The sequence below is a fragment of the Heterocephalus glaber genome, unplaced genomic scaffold, assembly GCF_053883595.1.
Source record: "Heterocephalus glaber isolate CG9 unplaced genomic scaffold, H.glaber_assembly_v1.0 deba00001504, whole genome shotgun sequence".
Classification (NCBI taxonomy): Eukaryota; Metazoa; Chordata; class Mammalia; order Rodentia; family Bathyergidae; genus Heterocephalus; species Heterocephalus glaber.
Genome location: NW_028258324.1, coordinates 12,893,811 through 12,914,454, shown reverse-complemented (window position 1 = coordinate 12,914,454; position 20,644 = coordinate 12,893,811). Strand labels below are relative to the sequence as shown.

Here is a 20,644-nt window from a genome sequence, read left to right as displayed (position 1 = left end):
GTTGTAAGTTCCAAGGAATTTCAAGCCAGCTGGAGAAATTTCACTGATTTCAAAGCTTGGGAGTAATCCTTTTTGGTTTGTACCTTCACCCTTTGGGTTTGTCATCTGCCACTTCTCTGATTACTCTTGTTGATTTATTTTTTTAAGTTTTATTTTATTAATATAATTCGTTTTATTTTGTTAATGTATGTTTACGGTAGTTTACAATCATCTTGGGGAGTGATTACATGTACGCATAATACAGCTTGTTTCCTTTTTTTTTTAATTCCTTTTCCTTGCCCTCCCTCTCTCCCTTCTCCAGTTCCTCTATCTCAGTTTTCATTCTTATTGATATTATTAATCTTAGCTCATGTTATGACATAATATTTACATTCATTGAGGTTATTAGGTTCCTATATGTGGCATATTTTTATTGTTATTTTCTCTCTGCCTCCTCATCCCTCACCCTTTTTCCTTTGGTCCTATTGCAAGAGATCCATCATCCCCCTTGTCCCCTTCTATCAATCCTTTATTATACTCTGTACTTTGCCTCACTCAAATGAGGCATACCATGTGGTATTTAAGGTTGTGTGTCTGGTTTATTTTACTCAACATTATATTTTCTAGGTCCATCCATTTTCCTACAAATGTCTCAAATTTGTCATTCTTTGTAGCCAGGTAGTATTCCATTATATATAGATACTACATTTTCTTTATCCACTTGTCTGTTGATGGGCATATAGCACTGATGGCAAAACCTTTTAGAGCTTTCAGTGATACAGACAGCTCACTGTGTCACGTATGCTATAGGTTCACCAACATTGGTATGCATGTATCACTGTAGTATGATTAGTCTTAAGCCCTTTCGGGAAGATACCTAGAAGGGAGATAGCTGGATCACAAGGAATTTCTAATTTCAGTTCTCTGCGAAATCTCCGTACTGATTTCCATAATGGTTGTACTAGTTTACATTCCCACTAGCAGTGAAGGAGGGTTTCCTTTTCACCACAGCCATGCCAGTGTTTATTATTGTTTGATTTCTTAATGATTGCCATTCTTTCTAGAGTAAAATGGAATCTTAGGATTATTTTAATTTACATTTCTCTAATGGCCAGAGATGTTGGACAATTTTTTCATGTATTTGTTGACTATTTCTGTTTCTTCCTCTGTGAAGTGTCTGTTCATTTCTCTTGCCCTTTCTTGATTGGGTCTTTAATTTTAGATGATTTAATTTTTTTGAGTTCTTTATATATTCTAGATATTAGTTCTCTGTCTGAAGACTAGTTGGGAAAATTTTTTTCCCATTCTGTAGGTTGTCTCTTCACTACTGATTGATTCTTTTGCTGTACAGAAGCTTTTTAGTCTGATACAATCCATTTTGTTGATTATTGGAGGTATTTCTTTTGCAATTGGGATGGTTGGTTTGTTTTTATATCTTTGTTTTTCCTCAGGTTTTTTGATTCTTGGTTGTCCATATTTTTGAAAGAAAGATTAAACTACTCAGTTTAGTAACTGGACTGAAGTTCTCTCGCTGCAAGTTTGTTTTATCCACAGTTCTTTCCCTTGGCTCTCACTGGATAAACAGTTATTGCTCTTTTTATATTAACCACAGATATATACAACACACATAGATATATAGTATATTTTTGGTACTAAAATTTTGTGAAAGAGAGTGTTAGGAAAAAACATCTAAAAGAGCTTCTTTGGGGTTGGTAAAGGTTGAGAAATAGTGTTTTAAGGTATATGGGTGACTGTGAGGCTGGCTGGTAAGTACCCACAATTGCCAAAATAACCATGCTTCATCTTAAGGAATGAAATGCTTTAGTGTTTCTAGTGTTCTGCTTTACTTTCAGGCCTCAAGAAACCACCCTGGGAGCCTTCTGTACAGCACAGTTTATTGCTGTACAGAAGCTTTTTAGTCAAAGTCAGGTTTCTAACTTTGAAAAAATTGCACGTCATAGTATAATAAAATCCATTTTACACTGCTACTCAGTACACATATGAATTTTTAAGTATATCAGTGTGAGGAAAGTGCTGTGAAATGATACACACCTAACCTCAGTTTGTAGTTTTTATTCTATACATCCTAGGTAATAACTATTGCTAGATGTTAACATTCATTCATTCATTTTTTTCGAGACAGGGTTTCACTGTGCATGACCTTGAACTTACTATGTAGCTTAACCTCCCAAGTGTTGGGATTGCAGATATGCGCCACCATACCTGGCAAGTATTTCAAATACATACTTTCAGGAGTAGTATCTAACTTGATCTTTAGTCCAGTAACCATTGTTATCGCTTCAAGCAGGGAGAAGAGGAAAGGCCTAATTGACCAAATCATTCAGAATGCACTTTTCATTTACTGATTTATGTTGTAGATATTCTACTCCCACCTGCTACTCTCTGCATTTTAAGATTGGAGCTTTTCTTTGACTCTTTTCAGACTTAAACTAATACCTTGTCTGCAGTTTCCTTTGCTTACTTTTTCTAAATCTTATCTCACTTGTTTTAAATTTTCTAGGCATCCAAATTTTTTTTTTCTTTTTTTGCTACCAGGGATTGAACTCGGGTCCTTTTGCTCGCGCAGCAGGCGGCAAAACCACTGAGCTAAATCCCCAGCCCAGCATCCAAGTTTTTGATCTGATGATGACCACCCCATGTGTTTTTGATTTGATTTATTTTCTAAGTTTAATACAAAATAGCTTTCTGTCATTACCTGAAAACCAGAAGTAAAATAAAAGGCACAACAGGTGCCCTGTTGAATTGAAAACATGATAGTTTATCAATCTTGAATTGTTAAATTGTAGTGTTTTCCAAAAGTTTATTAAAGTTTTACGTATACCCATGATTTTTTAAAAAAGGAATAATTATAATATGGTCACCTGTATGACAAATCTACTTAACCTGTAAATATTTAATTCCCCTGTCCTTGGTGCTAATTGGTTTCATCTTTTTTTGGGGGGGTGGGGAGTACCAGGGATCGAACTCGGCTTCTTGTGCTTGTGAGGCAAGGAGCAGAACCACTGAGCTAAATCCCCAGCCCTGGTTTCATCTTGGTTAAGAGTGAAGCTGTCTCTTGTCAAGCTGTCCACAGTGTTTGAATCTCAGTTTTGTCAGTTGTTAGCTGTACACCCTTGGACAGATTACCTAATTTTTCTGTATCTTTTTTTTTTTTTGTACGAGGGATCGAACTCGGGACTTTGCGCTTTCGAGGCTGGCTGCGGAACCACTGACTAAATCCCCGGCCCTGTATCTGTCTTCTTATTCTAAAGTATGGATAGTAGCATCTACTTCTTAGGGTTTTTTTTTTTTTTTTCTTTTTTAAAATGAGAATTAAGTGCTAGGTCATATAAAGTAAGTTCTCAAGGTGTAGTGTCTGGTAAATAATCTTGAATAACTACTGTATGTCAGTGGCAGCATCATAACCATATTCATCCATGTGTATTTGTCTATTTGTTTAAAAGAGTGAAATCTCAGCTATTTTATCCTCTTGTGATGTTTTTATGTAGACTTCATGGAAAAACCAGTTGCTCTTTTTTTGAGTGTATGTTCAGTCTACTTTTATTTTTATTTTAAGTTTGTGTTTTGCTGTGTTGGAATTATTATACTGGGAACTTGGCACAGCTAAGACTGAGTCAGCCTACCTAAGTAAAGAATGGATGTAAGATAATTAGAGAAATGTTAATTTGTTAGGATGAAGGGTAGATTGCAAACCGTATTTGCTTGCTGACGTGAGCTTTGTGGATAGTAGTTAAAGATGAAGAATAGAGTCAGATTGGGTTAATAACATTGGTTTTACAATTTACTGTATGATTTTTAGTAAATTATCTAACTTTTCTGAGCCAAAGTTTCCCCATCTATAGAATGGGGATGACAGCAGTACCTGAATTAATGTGTGTAAATTGCTTGTAAGTGCTTAAAAGATAATTGTGGTTAGAGGTTTTAATAGTGGGCATTTATTTTGACCATGTTCTAAGTTTGTGTGAGAATATCAGGCATACACAATTGAAATAAAGGGATAAGATTTTGCCAGGGTATGGTGGCTTATGTCTGTAATCCCAGCTACTTGGGAGGCTGAGGCAGGAGAATGACAAGTTTGAAGCCTACCTGGGCAATTGAGAGACTCAAAATGGGTGGGGAGGGGGGGAAGAATCAGAGATGTAGCTCAGCAATAGAGCATTTGTCTAGCATGTGCGAGGTCCTGGGTTTAACCTTCAGTATCCTCCTCCCCTTTTTCCTCAGAGGAAGTTTTTATATTAAAAGGAAAATTAAAATACTTTCCACTATCTAGAGATGGAATACAATTTAGGACAGATGACTTATCTGGGAGACCAATGAATACTTTATTAATACAGTAATACTTAAATCATTGGGCCTTCTAAGGTTGTTATAAGATGTTGGGGGCTATACCTGGGCATTGATGTGGTGGATTGTTGCTAGTTTTCTTAATAGCCAAGAAAATAGTTTATTTTACTGTCCTTATTTCTTAAATTTCTGCTTACGTATTAATAGTAATCCCTAGTGTTAAATTCTCTTTATACTTTTTGAAAATTTAGAATGTATACAAAACAGACTTTTTTTTTTTTTGGTACCAGAGATAGAAATTGGGACCTTGTGCTTGGGAGGCAGGCAGTGGAACCACTGAGCTAAGTCCCCGGCCCCACACTTTTTTGTTTTTGGTCCTAGGGATAGAACTCTGGTCCTTGCGCTTGTGAGGCAGCCGGCGGAACCACTGAACTAGATCCCTGGCCCACAAAACAGACTCTTACTACATTAAAGTCTCTAGAATTTTACACAAAATATTTTTCTTTCCAGTGTTTGAGTGTTAAAGTATGATTATTAGTTATTTCAATGTTTTCTCTAATTATAGCTATTGCAATTTTTCTGATTAAAAACATTGAGTAATACAGAACTCAAAAACATTTTTGTTCATTCTGTTCACTTGAACTAGTTGATTGACTGTAGTTTTAGAAATTGGATTTTCAAGACTGCTAACCTTTACTGTTTTCTCTTATCTTTTTGAAAGTTTCTTACTGTTGCAGAACTGAACACTGCTCAGATGACTTTGCTAGTAAAGTCTGACAAGCTGTGCATAAAATAATCATTTTCTTGAAAATAGCCAAATGTTTTTGGTATATATTTTCACACCTTTTCATCTGTCTATGAAGTATACATACACACACTGTTATGCATGTTGGAAAACATTCTTGTATACCATATCAAGGCCTTTTCATTATTACGGTTATAAGACATTGTACAGTACTAGTATATTCCAGCATATGTTCATTTATTACACTATCAGTGATGGCGAACCTTTCAAAGCTTTCAGTGATACAAACAACCTGCTGTGGCACATGTGCCATAGGTTTGCCACCACTGCAGTGGTTCCTTGCCAAATGTAGTCCTATTATTCTTTTTTACTGTATCAAGTTTTGTGGATTAATAAACATGGTATGCAACTATTGTGTTATTATGGGTTTTATTTGAAATTAATAAATCACAATAGCATTTTGGGTCATGAATATCAGACACTTTTTATCAGGAAGTAGTTGCCCTGTTAAAGTAGTTGAGTTTTTCTGTTTCATTTGGGTAATGTGCTGTGTTGAGCTTTGGTTGTTAATTGATAGATGTGGCATCCTCTCTGTGAGAGCTTTTAAAATGCATAACACGTTTTTCAGAAAGCAGCTGTTGCTATGGCAACTCTCAGGTCACTTGCAGCTCAGCTTACATGATTGGCTGTTAATGGAGTCTAATATGCTTCAGAGGAGAATTGAGCAAATGAAAGACGGTTTTGAAGGAATCCTCTTAAACCTCTTGAAGTTTAACAGAATAGCACATGAAAATTTAACACTTATATTACATGATACAATTTTGCTGGTAGTAGTTTTATGAATAATGAAAGTGAGGCAGGACCAAATTTTACAAAAATAATTTTTCAGAACCTTCTTAAGAATATTGGAGTCTTATGTTATTTTCTCTCAATTTACAGTTGTTTAAAGCTTTCACAGCTATCAGTTACATTTTGTGGTGAAGTACATATGTACCTCAGAGGAGTTAATTGGATCAAGGCATGAGAAGGTTGTTAATTGTGCTGGATCAAAGGAATAGTAAAACCAGGAACAGTGTCTAAATTGACTTTAGTTACATGAATCAAATTACAGTCATCTCTCACTTGGATTCTTTAAGTAGCCCCATGAATAATTACCTCTCTTTGGGGTATCTGGATGGTGTAAAGGGAGGTAGTGTTGTGTACATTGGATTTTGAGGCTTGTAAAGTCAAGCATAATTAAGAACTGCCATTATAGGGCTGGGGATTTAGCTCAGTGGTTCTGCCGCCTGCCTCACAAGCACAAGGACCCAAGTTCTATCCCCAGTACAAAACAAACAAACAAAAAACCCTGCCATAATAAAAATCAATAGAAGTGGGCCGGGGATTTAGCTCAACGGTTCCACCGCCTGCCTCGCAAGCACAGGGACTGGAGTTCGATCCCCGGTACCAAAAAAAAAATCAGTAGAGTTATGCAAAATGGCACAGTAATATATTTTGTTTTCATCAATACTCACTACCTCTTTAAACTCTAGTGTTACAGTGAGGGCTGTTTTACTGATTTTGACAGTGAAATAACAGCAAATATAATTAAAGTATAATTATGGATTTTATAATTCAGATGAAACTAAATAAGTTAGTGATTTCAGTTTGTAAAACCAGTTTAAGCTGATTAGTTCAGCAAATAGCATTGAGATGTGTAGCTTACATAAATGTGGTTTCTGCTGTTTCTAGTTTTTCCTGTAGCTTAAAAAATTATGAAGATGGTAATGTTGAAACAGATACACTTAAGTTACAGGGTGCTGGTATGTATAATTATATTTGATGTTTTGATTTAGCTAGCAAAAATAATGAGTGATAAAAATTACCCTTATGCACTTATATAAAAAACTTACCTTTGAACCAGGTGTGCTAATTTATTTTTCTAATCTGAGCTCTAGCATGAGTGAGACAGGATTAAGAGTTCAATTTCTGATTAAAGGAACACTCAGGAATATTAAAAGCATTTCATAATAGATCTACATAGAAAGTGGGCATCCCATCACTTTTTTGAGAAATATCTCAAGAAATGTAAGCACTAAAATTTGTGTATCTAGTAAATCAATATGCTCTTTGAAGGAGGAAATACATATGTGTATGTATTTTTTGCTTTGTTTTTGTTTGCTTGTTTTTGAGGCAAGGTCTCTGTGTAGTTCAGGCTACCCTTGAACTCACTGTGTACCCCAGGCTGGCTGCAATTTTGCAATCTTCCTGCCTGAGCCTCCTAAGCTCTGGGCTTAAAGATATGTACTGCTGCCTGGGTTGAAATACATATTTTTTTCTTTTTCTTTGGTACCAGAGATCGAACTCGGGTTCTTGCGCTTGCGCAGCAGGCGGTGAAACCACTGAGTTAAATCCCCGGCCCCTGGAATATATTTTTAATCATTTTAGTTTTAAGTTATAAGTCTAGGTGACATGGTTACCACAGGTCCTAGTGACTATATGGCAGTTCTGATCGACTGTATGATGCTGATGTCTGATAAAATTATTGACAGTACTTCCTTTTTTATATTTAATACTGAGAAATACAAAGAAAAGTATAGGAAGTTAATATATAGATCCATAATCATAGAGAGCTGCTATTAACATTTAGTGCATTTCATTTTTCAATCTTTTTTTTTCGTAGACAGAGTCTCTCTATTCAGTTCAGGCTGGCCTTGAACTCACTGTGTAGCCCATGCTGGCCTTGAACTCACAGTGATCCTCCTGCCTCAGCCTCCCAGGTGCTGGGTTTCAGTCTTTCTTGTGTATATTGGTATGTAAAATGTGGAGGAAATGGGTAGAAAATGTGTAAAATGTGGAGGGTGTGGTGGTGTATGTGTGTAAATCTCACTTCCTTGGCTGGCTGATGCAGGAAGATTGCAAGTTTAAGGTTGGCCTGAGCAACTTAGTGAGACTGCTTGGAAAAATAAGAAAGGGGAGGGGACTTGCAGAAATACATAGCTCAGTGGTAGGGATCTTGCCTAGTAGGTACAAGGTGCTGGATTCAACCCCTAGAATCCCAGTAATAAGAAAAAATGTGTATTAGCTGGAAGCTCTCAATAAAAATGCCCATTGCTGACAGCACAGAAAGTGGGTGGGGGAAGCCTCAAGCACAGTCTAGCTGTCCTTCTAATGACTCTGTAACTTGTTGTCCCCTGTGTGTTCCTGTCCCCTGGAGACACTGCTCCGGCTGTGTGCACCTCCTTCTCCACTCACGCGGTGCAGGGGACGAGGGCAGCTCCTCGTCCACTCACGCTTCAGTATTTTCATGGCTATAAATGTAAAATATATAAATATATAAACCTGCGGCTTTAACAACTGTAATACAACCTTTTGAATTAGTTACATGTATAGATAATTAAATTCTTCATATAAAAGTTAAAAAAAAAAAGAAAGAATGTGTAGAAGAAGTCATCTTTTACATATTAAGTCCGTATATTAGCACTTTCTACTTATTAAAAACATTTCAGGTTTAGTTGTTCTTGAATATTCTTTTTAATGGTACATAAATGTATTTCACTGGTAATTTCTGTACAATTGTAGAGCATTAAGTTGTTGCCTTTTTTTTTTGTGCCCCCTATTATAGTTCAGAGTGGGTGAATTTTGTTTTTTTCTTTTTGGTACTGGGAATCGAACTTCTGGGGACCTTGTGCTTGCGAGGCAGGTGGCGGAACCACTGAGCTAAATCCCCAGCCCTGGGTGAATATTTTTAAGTGATGATCAGTAAATATGGTGAATGTTTAAATGTAAAGAATTGATTACAATAGCAGACACATTGCCATTAATCCTCCACATAACTCTCCCCCTTCTTTTGGGCACACGTATCCTGTCATTCCTGATATTTCTGAAGTAGTTCTGGAAGTCCTCATTCATATCTTTACAAGGCATGATCAAAAATACGGTGAAGGCTGAGAGTGGTGTTATACACCTATAATCTCAGTACTGAGGAGGCTAAGGCAGGAGGAGCTCCCAGAGTTTGAGGCCAGACCGAATTACATAGTGAGGCACTGTCTTAAAACAAAACAACACTACAGTGAAGGCTACTACCCATTGCCATTTATCAGAAAGGCAGGTTCATAAAAACATAAAGGTGTAAGTGAAATAAATCAGACACACGATTAAATACCACATTGTTTCTCTGGTGTGAGAGAGTGAAAATTTAAGGACCAAAATATATAATAGCAATTGGGAAGTGAGAAGAAAATGTTCAAATGAGAAGAGGAACAAGGGAGGGGGGGAGGAGGAAAGGGAAAGAAGGGACAAGAAAAAAAGAGAGAGTAGAAGGAAAACATGGAAACAAAGCTTTTGTAAATAAGGAGGAGAAGAGGAGTTGAAGGGGAGGGGAATGGGAAAAAAAAGAAGCAAGATATATCATGTACAGTCACAAATTCCCTGTGATGAATGTTATCATTATATATATCTAAAATGTACTGATAAATGTCTTTTCTAGAATAAACCCTAAAACATCAAGATGTGTCCTTATCCATCTTATTTGCTGGATCTGGTTCCATGCAACTTCTGCCTCTTCCCCAAAGCCAGAACAACCAGATAAGGTAAATGTTTTGAATTGATTGAGGACACTTGAGTCTGCCAAGACAGCACAACTAAAGACACTCATGAAAGGGAACTTCCAGAACTTCTGCAGAAAGTGGCAAGAATGATGGCATAAGTGTATTTGAAGGAAGGGGGAATATTTTGAGGGGGATTAATGGTGATGCATCTTTTATTATAGTAAATATATATTTTTATTACACCTTATATATTTACCTATCTATTTATTTCTAACTTATGCTTTAGGACTGATTCATAAATCAAAGACCAACAACAATTTTTTACTATCTTGAAATATTTCCTAGTAATTTTTTTTCAAAGAGTAGCTTTGCAACTGAATGCAATAGATTCTTCTCTTGATGAGTGCAAAGCCAATGAACAGCACCGGAAGATAAAAGAATGGAGAAAGATTTATTACCAGTGAGTAGAAGAGCTTTTATTTCCAAAGCAGTGTTATTTTCAAGGAAGGTCAGCATGAGGATGTACATATTTTGGTGACCAAAAGTGCTAAAACTCTTAGCACCCAAGTTTCTTTGCTGACAATGTGCTGCCCAGCATATACTGAGCAGTCATGAGCCACTGCATGAATGCTTATGAGAAACAGGAGGTAAAAATAAATGTAAGAACTGTTCTCTTCTTCTGATGGGTCAATGACCCATCTTTCCCCCAAAAGTTAAAGTAAACAGATACCCTTATTTAAGTCTGAAGAGCCTTTTGTGAGACCTAAACAAAAGCCCATGATAGTTTGCAGCTTTAGTGTACAACTTTAGATACAGTAAAGATATTCCTGAAAGATCAGCAGAAACCAGGCACCTTGGAGGAACATTTTGAGATACAAAGATCTGCTGTCCCACATGCTTTTGCTCACAGGCTACCCCTTATCAAAACCCCAATCTCTCACCCTGATTGCACAATTCCTCTCTTGGAAACTTGCTCGCTGTTCCTTTGTGATAGTGTACTCTTATCTAAATAAACTCTTGACATTTTATATTCCTTAACTGTTGGCAGATTCCTTTACTGTCATTGCCGACTCTCCAGGTGCTATCTGGCAAGTGCTATAGAAAGCTCTTTAGGATTTGGCACATTCCTGAGCATGCCCAGTTTAAGGAGCATCTTTTTCAGCATCCTAGGTTGAAGGTCATATTTTAAGAAGGAAGCATGGCACATATAGTGAACATGTCACAGACTATGTTCATGAGGTTAAGGTGGTGGACACGACCATTTTTGTGCATACTCGGTCCAGAATACTAATGATGGAAGACACAGAAATTTCTGGGCATCCCCAGCTCAATATTATAACAAGTTAAGAATACTCTGGGTGCCTAAAAGAATGAGAGAGACTTGGTGATTTTGTTGATCTTGGCTGGTTCTTCTTAAGAATTTAAAAAGTTTTAAAAAGTCTTAAAAAGTTTTAGCTTTTTACCATTTAAACATTCATGTATTTTGATCACCACTTGTACACAGGTAAAATGCTTTCACTGTTCATCAGTCTCAATTGCTTTTGTTCATACCACTTTCCTCCTCTATTCCACATTACTCTCCCCCTTCTTCCTTATTTCTAAGTCTCTTAACATTTTAAGTGTTATGTTCACTGAAGTGATTGATCATTTCTTCAAAAGTATCCTACAGTATTTACTATCTATGTTAGTCCAGCACTTATTTATAAAACTGTCTTAACCAGTATTTATACATGAACACTTGGAGCTTTTTCAGCTTCATAGGTAAGGTCAAGATATTAAAATAAACATCTTTGTATAGAAACAGCCCCGCTATGTAGAACATAGCTGAGAAATATTATCTCACACTCAAATTATCTTACTTATCCATATTTCTCCCAATTATCTCTCACTCCATATGTATATTACCCTCTAATCTTTCTCATCAGTATAATAGCTCTTGAACAACCAACCACTGCTCCTCATATTCACTGAAGATGTTTGTATCTTGGTCAGATTTCTACTGACCATGTATCCTACTATCCTGGGTAATATCCACCTTGTGCGGTCCATTCCCACTCTATCATTTTGTTTTGTTTTGTTTTTTTGAGACAGGGTCTTGCTGTGAAGTTCAGCCTGGGCTTGAACACGCTGTGTTGCCCAGGCTGGCTGAACCATGGCAATCCTCCTGTTGGGATTACAGGTGTGCACAACCGTATCTGGCTTCACACTTATCTTTAAATTATAGATTGTCAGCTGTTTGCAAGAGGAACAAGATTAGGACATGATTTCATGGTTGACTGCAACAATGCTATCTAATTAACAAGGAAGCCCTTAAGAACCAGCCTCCGCTCAACCCCAGTGCAACCCTCTCTGGGAACTAGCTTATAGTTCCCTTGCAGTGTGTATCTAATAAATATTCTCCTTATTCTAGCCTTGGTAAATACTTTTACCACCTGCATCAATGGCCCCCATTTGTCATTTCATATGAGACATTTGATCCCAAGTCTCAAGGTTCTTGGACCTTTAGAATTCAATAAAACCTACTCACACAGACTTTCAATGTTATCTACAGCCCCGCCCAAACACTTTAACCAATTTGACCCACTCATCAAACATTCATAGCTCTCTCATGCCTACATGAATTATATCTGTTCCTTGACTTTATCCATGCAACCTAGTACTTATTCCTATCATTGCATACCTACCATCCATGCAGCCTAGTACTTACTCCTACCATTGCATACCTACCTGTCCCTTCCCCAAGTCATTTCCTTAGTACACTTACACAAGTAATTACCTAAACCATTTCCTAACCAACACTTTTTATTCCTGGTCATTCTGTATGGCTTATCATATAGAAACCCAAGTTCTCCTTCTCCTTGTTCTTGTCTATTACTCCACATCAGTATTTCCTTCTCCACCGACTTTTTCCCTAAGCCTACAAACCATTCAAATGTCTCCTTCTATCACTTAAAACATAAAGACTGTAACTCCCTATCCTTACTCAGGCACCACACTCAGTTTTCTTTACTGTAAGAGCAATTTATATTAACTACTTCCACCTCCTTTCTCATTCCTTCTAGTTTAAAAAAAAAAAAATCTAGACCCAATTCTCCACTGAAACTGTTACCTGCTAAGTGAGGCAAGTACTAAACAAGTCCAAAAATGTTGAAATGCTTTATCCAGCATCAGTCTCCTGCCTTCTCTTTGAGAATTGAACCCAGGCCTTCACAATGAGCTACATCCCTAACTCTTTTTTATTTTTTAAGATGGGGTCTTGGCAGATCACTAAGTTGCATAGGCTGGGCTTGAATTTCAGATCTTCCTGCCTCAGACTCTGAATTACTGAGATTATAGGTGTGCACCACCACACCCAGCTAGTTTCCTTATTTTAAGGTCAACTAATTTAGCAGCCAGACAGCCAATTTCATCTGGAGCCCAATTCCCTTTGCTCTGTAAGGCATCGGATCCACAAGTTCTAGAAATTAGGATGCAAACATCTTAGTTGCTTGTGGGTGGTGTTCTGTCTGTTATGGATGGTCATTTTGCAGAATGGTAGGAAACAGCCCAGGCTTTGGAATCATGCAGCTCTAAATGTTGGCTCTATTATCAAAGTTCATTTTCATTTGGTGATAGGATTTATTAAGAACACATTTCTTTCACATCATGATCCAAAAGAATTTGATCTTTTACAGCTTCATCAAACTAAAGGGCTACAGTACATTTACTTCCCCTAAGAAACTCATAGTCTACTTATCACACTCTTTTTTTCCTCAGTGAATTATAAGTTCCTTAAGAGCAGTAACCATAATTTAAACATTTTTTGGATACTATCATTGTCTGTCATTATTCTACAGCTTAGTAGGTTTTAAATACTAGTGGGGATATATGAGATTGAGGCCAAGAAAGGATGACCTTGGCTTTTAATGAGTGCTGTTTTCTTTCCTTTGCCCTATGAGAGCAAGCATATAGAAAAGTATTTTAGAATGCCTCCTAGATTCATCCCTAGTCCAGAAACTGCATATGTGCATGTTGCATTGAGAGAGGCTTATTATGTTGTTCTTATTTGAAAAGAATAATAAGTATGGTATAGAATGGTTTTGCAAATTAAGTATGGTTTTGCAAATTAATATTGTACAGAGTTAATTTAAGGTGAAAGTAGTTTTATGTCGAAAGGGAGTTGATAGACTTTTGAGCTTGAGCTATAAACTAAAGAACAAAATCTAGTTAGTAATTTTTATTTATTGGAATTTAAATTTTCATCATGTGATTTTGTTAAATTTTATAATTTTTTCTTAGAGCCGTGGTAAGATGGTGGTGATTGTTTATGTTCTTTAGAAATAACTTCTATATGAAAAATCATGGGCTATACATATATATTTTGGTAAAGGTTTTTGTTTTTTAAGAATAACTTTTCTTGTAAGTTTAAATTTTTTTCAAGATCCCTTTAATGGTAGATTTTTTTTGTATTAGACAATAGACATATTTTTATGGTTCTCTTTGTACTTTCACTACACTAATTTAATGAATTTTATATTTATGATTTTTCATTTTCTTTTAGTACAAGAGACATTTTTCTTGAGACATATATATGTATGTATATTATACATACATATGTGTATGTATGTGTCTTCTACTGGGAAGAGATTGGAACTTTTCTTGGTTGAATGCTACTTCTACTTTCGTATTACAGAAAATTTTAAGTATGTAGTCATTTATGTTATAGTGAACAAGTTTTTCTTAATAACCTTAATTTGCTATCATAATTTTAATAAAAATAGTAAATGGAAGGAATGTATTGCTTCTATATAGGTAGAGTACCACTTAGGGTCTTGAAAAGCAGTTTCACAGTACAATTGTCATTATCATTGATATGCTAAGCAAATTTTGTGTACACTACCACCACTTGCCCGTGTGTATGTGTGTGTGTTTGTGTGTGCACACACACTGCTAAGTGGTTCTTTAAGACAGTTCAGGTAAGATTTTAGGAGTGGTAAAGAAGGCTTGAATTAATGACATTGTACTGTATTTGTCTTTATTACATTAATGTTTACCTGGAGAGTTATATCTTCTGACTCCTACCAAATTTCCCCCACTATCAGTACCTTTACAAAAATAATACCTTTGTTAAAATACAACTTACATTGTTGTGCCATTAACACCAAAACTCCATAGATTACATTAGGGTTCAATTTCGGTGACATATACTTTATAAGTTTTGACAAATATATATGTATCCATCATTACAGTATCATTCAGAATAGCACCATTATCCTTAAAATCCTCTGTATTCTGCCTATTAACTTCGCAAGCTCTGAGTCCCCGGCAAGCCTAGTCCTTTGTCTCCGTAGTTTTACAGAATGCCATATAAATGGAATCATAAAATGTGCATCCATTTCATACTGGCTTCTTTCATTTAGTAATGCATTTAAGGTTCTCTTTCCATGTCTTTTTATGATTGAATCTCTTATTTCTTTTTCGTGCTAAATAATTTCATTATGTGGAAATATTAAAGTTTATCCATTCACCAACTAAAGGTCATCTTGCTTGTTGAAGTTTTGACAGGAATAAAGCTACTACAAACATCTACATATATGCAGGTTTTTGTGTGGACATAAGTTTTCAACTCTTAAGCAAATACCTAGGAAAATAATCGCTGCATTATTTGGTAAAAGTATATTTATTTTGGAAGAAACTGCCAAATTGTCTACCAAAGTGGCTATATCGTTTTGCATTTTTATCAGCAATGAGTGAGAATTCCAGTTGCTCCCTATTATTTGGTGGTGTTAGTGGTGGTGGTAGTGTTTTCAATTTTGGGATTCTAATAAAGGGTATGGTAGTAATTTCTTTAGTTTACAATTTTCTAGTGACATACACTGTGGAGCATCTTTTCATATGTTTATTTGCCATCTGTATCATTGTTGAAGTATCTGTTAATGGTCTTTTGGCCATTTTAAAGTCAGATTGTGTTCTTACCCTTGAGACTTAAAAGAACTTTGTATATTTATTTTATTTTATTTTATTTTATTTTTGGTACCAGGAATTGAACTTGGGTCCTTGTGCTTGCACAGTAGGCGGTGAAACCACTGAGCTAAATCCCCAGCCCAGAACTTTGTGTATTTTAGATAACAATCCTTTATCACATATGTTGCTTGCAAATATTGTCCCTAGTCTTTTTATTCTTTTGATAGTATCTTTTAAAGGACAGAATTATTTGATTTTAATTAAGCACAGTTTATTATTTTTTATTGCTTCTGCTTTGTCTGAAAAGTCATGACCATTCCTAATACTAGAGGTCATTGAGGTTTTCTTCTGATGTTTACTCTACAGTTGTGTAATTTTACATTTTAACTTAGGTCTTTAATCCACTTTGAGTTAATTTTTGTGAAGGATGTAAGGCATATATATGTATATATATATAATTTTTTTCCCCATGTGGATGTCCAATTGCTCCAGCATCATTTGTTGAAGTCTTCCCCCCAATTCCATTATATTGACTTTGTTCCTTGGTCAAAGATCTATCAGATATGTGGATTTTCCACTCCAGGCAATCCTCTAGTTCTTTGCAAACACCAGGGACAGCTTAATTCATTTCACTACCTGAAGTTAGCACAGATCCCACAGGTTATGAACTTAGCCCAAGACTACCCCCTTCCTCAGATGTAAATTATAAGTAGTATGTCTCCAAGTTACGCCCTTTTATCTGATGTGGATATGAATTCGGGGAACTTACAAGTTCCTCTTAAGTTTTGATAATTTGCTGTAATGTCTCACAGAATTCAGAGAAGCATTGTACTGACACTGGTTTATTATAAAGGACATTATAATGGTGCTATGGTTTGTATGTTTTTGTGCATCCTCCAAGGGCTCATGTATTAGAGGCTTATTCCTGTGTTTCACTGTTGAGCTGAAACATAGTGGGAGGTTCATTAAGGTGGTGCCCACAAAAGGGGATTAGGTAGTTTTCATGGGACCCCTGTTATTCTTCTGAGAGTGAATTGTAAAAAAGAGTAAAGGCTTCTCCCCTTGTTGTGGCTTCCTGTTTCTCACCATGTGATCTTTCTTCTTCACATGTGCTCCCACTACTGTGATACCAACGCCTATGAGGGCTTTAACTAGAGCTGAACTGATGTCAGCACAATGCCCCTTAACCTCCAGAACTGGAAGGTTCTGGAATAAACCTATTTTCTTTATAAATTCCCCAGCCTCAGGTGGTTTTATTTTAGGAACACTTAATGGGAAGGGGCTAGGGATGTAGTTCAATAGTAAAGCGTGGCATGAAGGAAAAAAAAACAAGAAAAAGGATGTAATGAACATAAAGATGAGATCAAGAGGAATATAGGGAAAGATGTATAAAGATCCTGAGTGAGGAACTTCTGTCTCCATGGAGCTGTGATGTGTTACCCTGTTGCTACCCAGATTTGTTTACCAATCCAGAAACTGAATCCTACTATATAGAGTTTTTATGGAGACTTTATTTTATTTTTATTTTTGTTTTGGTACTGGGGATAGAACTCAGATCCTTCCGCTTCTGAAGCAAGTGCTGGCACCACTGAGCTAAATCCCTGGCCCTATGGAGACTTTATTAAATAGGCATTATTGATGAAGTCATTAACCATTGGTAATTAAGCTCTATATTCAGCCCTTCTCTTCCTAAATGTGGGGGTAGGGCTGTAAATTCCAACTCTATAATCAGTTGATTGATTTCTCTGACAGCTTGTCCCATCCTGAAACCAACTATGGGCATTCAGTCACTAGTCATCTCAGGAACATAAAAAAAGACACTCATCTCTCCAGAGATTTCAAGGGTCTTAAAAGTTCTTGTGTCAGGAACCTGGGATGAAGCCCTAATATGTGCAGTATTTCTTATTATGTGTCATAAGATAAATTTGTGATTTACAGTAATCAAAATGATTCTTATGTGGATTTGTTTCTGGGATTTCTATACTATTCCATTAATGTACTTGTTTATTTTGCTATATTCTCATGGTCACTGTGGGTTTTATAGTAAGTCTTAAAGTTGAGTAGCTTCAGTCCTCTGTTCAGCTCCTTCAATATTATTATGTCGGCTCTTCTCGGTCTTTTGCTCTTCTCTGTAAACTTTAGAATCATTTTGAGTTAGCCACAAAATAACCTGCTGAGAATTTGATTGGGATTGTGTTTAATCTGTACATCTAAATAGGAAGAACTTCTCACAAGGCCTTGTTTGTATCCCCTACCACAGGACGGGGGTGGGGAGAAGAAGAAAAAGGTAGAAAGCAGTGGGGATATAGCTCAGTGGTAAAGTGCTTACCTAGGATTGCGCAAGGTCCTGGGTTTGATCCCCACCACAATGAGGGGGAAAAGAAAGGAAAAAAGGGTCATAGCAAATATTCCTATCTACAAAACATGGAATAATTTTCCATTTATTTAATTCTCCTCAAATTTCTTTAATCACTTTGACTGTTTTCCTTGTAGAAATTTTGTAAATATTTTGATTTATACCCAAGTATTTTATTTTATTTTATTTTATTTTATTTTATTTTATTTTATTTTTTGGTACTGAGGATCAAACTTGGGTCCTTGTGCTTGTGAGCCAGGTGGTGGAACCACTTAGCTAAATCCCCGGCCCAGTATTTTATTCTTTTGAATGCTAATATAAATAGTATTGTTTTAAATTTCAAATTCTGTTGGTCCGTTGCTGGCATATAGGAAAGTGATTGATGTATATTAGTTGTATAGTTATCAAACTTGCTATAATCATGTATTAGATCTAGGAGTTGTTTTGATTTTTGGGTCAATTTCAGGTTTTTTGCATAGACAATCATGTCTAGAAATAGAGACACTTTTATTCTTTCCCATTTTTTGTACTTTTTACTGAATGAGTTAGGGAAATATTCTCTTTGTCTGTTTTTATTTTTAGTACTGGGGATCGAACTGGTGACCTTGCACTTTCCAGGCAGGTGGCGGAACCACTGAGCTAAATCCCCAGCCCTCTTTGTTTTTTGAAGGACTTTGAGAAGATTGATGTTAATTCTTTCTAACTTGCGTTTGGTGTAATTTATCAGTAACACCATCTGGCCCATGGCTTTTCCTTATGGGGAGATTTTTGATAACCAATTGGGAGTGTGTACTTGTAAGTCTTGTTTTCTGTATTTCTGTTCATTGTGTGCATATAAGTAATTTGTTAACATGGTTGTTAACCATATTCTCTTATTTTATTTCTGTAAATAGTAATAGTCTCATTTTTGTTGCCGATTTTAGTTATTTGCATGTTTTCTGTTTTTACTAGTCACTATTAAGATTTGTCAATTTCGTTGATCCTTTCAAAAACCAGCTTTTGGGTTTATTGATTGCATTTTAAAAGTCTCTTTTTTTGCACTCTTTCTGTTATTTCTGTTGTCTATTGGTTTAATTTTTTTTTTCATTGTTAGGTGTATAGTTAAGTCATTAATTTGAGATTTTCTTTTAAAAATATGGATATTTAAAGCTATATTTTCTATTATTATTTCTATTATTTATTTCTATTTATAAATTGTGGTGTATTTTTTGATTCATTGATATTTAAAATTGTGTTGTTTTGTTCCATATATTTGTGATTTTTCCAGTTTTTCTTCAATTTTTGACTTTTAGCATTATTTCATGACGATCAGATAAGACACCTTATGATTTCAGTCTTTTAAAGTTTGTTGATAATTTGTTTTTTGGCCTAAAACATCGCTTATCCTGAAGAATATTTCATGTGCACATGAGAAGAATGTGTATTCTGTGGTTGGGAGGTATTTATATGTCTTTTGGACTAGCTAGTTTGCATTGTTTTTCAAGTCATCTGTTCCTTTGTTGATCTTCTATGTACATGCTTTATGTTTTATTTGGAATCATGTATTAAAATTATCATTATACTATTTTATTTATGGTTTTACTTTATGTAGTTTCAGTTACTCATGGTCAACTGTGGCCTGAAAATACTGTATTAAATAGAAAATTCTGGTAATAACTGATAATTTTAAATTGCATGCCATTCTGAATAGCATGATAGAAATTTCTCACTCTCCTTCTTGGGACATGAATTGTCCCTTTGTCCCTTGTGTCTGCACTGTATGCTCTTCCTGCCTATTACTTACTTAAATGATTGTTTCCATTCTGAGATTGCTAGTCATGGTATCTCAGTGCTTATGGATAAATTGCCCTTATTTTACTTTATCATATCCGCAAAGTACAAGGGCAGTGATTTGGACCCTTTGGATATGTGAAAGAGAAGTCATAAATTGCTTCTTTTAAGTGCAACAGTAGGAGGTCTCAATAAGGAAAGAAAAATATATGCTGAGGTTGCTAAGATCTGTTGTATATTATTACGTTGGGTACTGTCTGTGTTTCAGGCATCCAGTGTCTTAGAGTATGTGCCCTGTGGATGAGGGGTGAAGTAATGTATTATTGTAGCACTGTCTAGTTCTTTCTTCAATTCAGTTTTGTTTTTAATTCTGTGACATTTCATATATTTTGGGACATTGCTGTTTAGTACATATCTTTTAATGATTCTTATGTTTTCCTAATGAATTGTTTGATACTAAGAAACCCACTCCAGCTCTCTTTACTATTTTCATAGAGTATCTTTATGCTTTTAACCTAGTAGAATCCAAAATGAGTCTCTTATGGACAGCATATAATTGAATCATGTTTTATATATATATGTATATATATATTTATTTATTGGTACATTTTAGTTATAAAATACATTTACATTTATCATTGGGTGTTTGTACCAGAACATGATGTATCTTAGTTTTTATTTTTTCTCCCGTTACCTGTGCACCCTTCACCCCCTCCACCCTTCCCTATTTACACAGAGTTTGATTCCATTTTTTTTTCTTTCTCATAATTTTTCCTTTCCATTCTTCCCTTTCCCTTTCCCCTCCCACCATCCCCTAACCCTTGGAGCTTTTCTTATTTCAAATTATCAATTATTCATTTTAATCGTTTTCATCCTTATTTACACTTTTTAGCTGGGTGTGGTGTTAATTCTAGTGCCAAGGGAGACTCAGGCAGAAGGATCCAAAGTTTGAGGCCTGCTTGGGGAACTTCGCAATTTAGAGAGGTCCTGTTTCAGAATAAAAAGGCCTCAGTGAGA

At 35.8% G+C, this 20,644-nt stretch overlaps 1 protein-coding gene across 2 annotated transcripts in view; it reads left to right on the top strand.

Annotated features, from left to right (window-relative positions):
- Stag1 (STAG1 cohesin complex component) overlaps window positions 1-20,644 on the top strand; it is a 377,958-nt gene that overhangs the window by 62,371 nt on the left and 294,943 nt on the right. Inside the window, exon 2 of one of the 2 annotated variants that reach the window (XM_087186950.1) lies at window positions 9,498-9,600. The exons of the other annotated variant lie outside the window; for it this stretch is intronic. The gene's annotated coding sequence lies outside the window, so the exon portion shown is untranslated. The remainder of the gene's footprint in view (window positions 1-9,497; window positions 9,601-20,644) is intronic. 2 annotated transcript variants of the gene reach the window in all.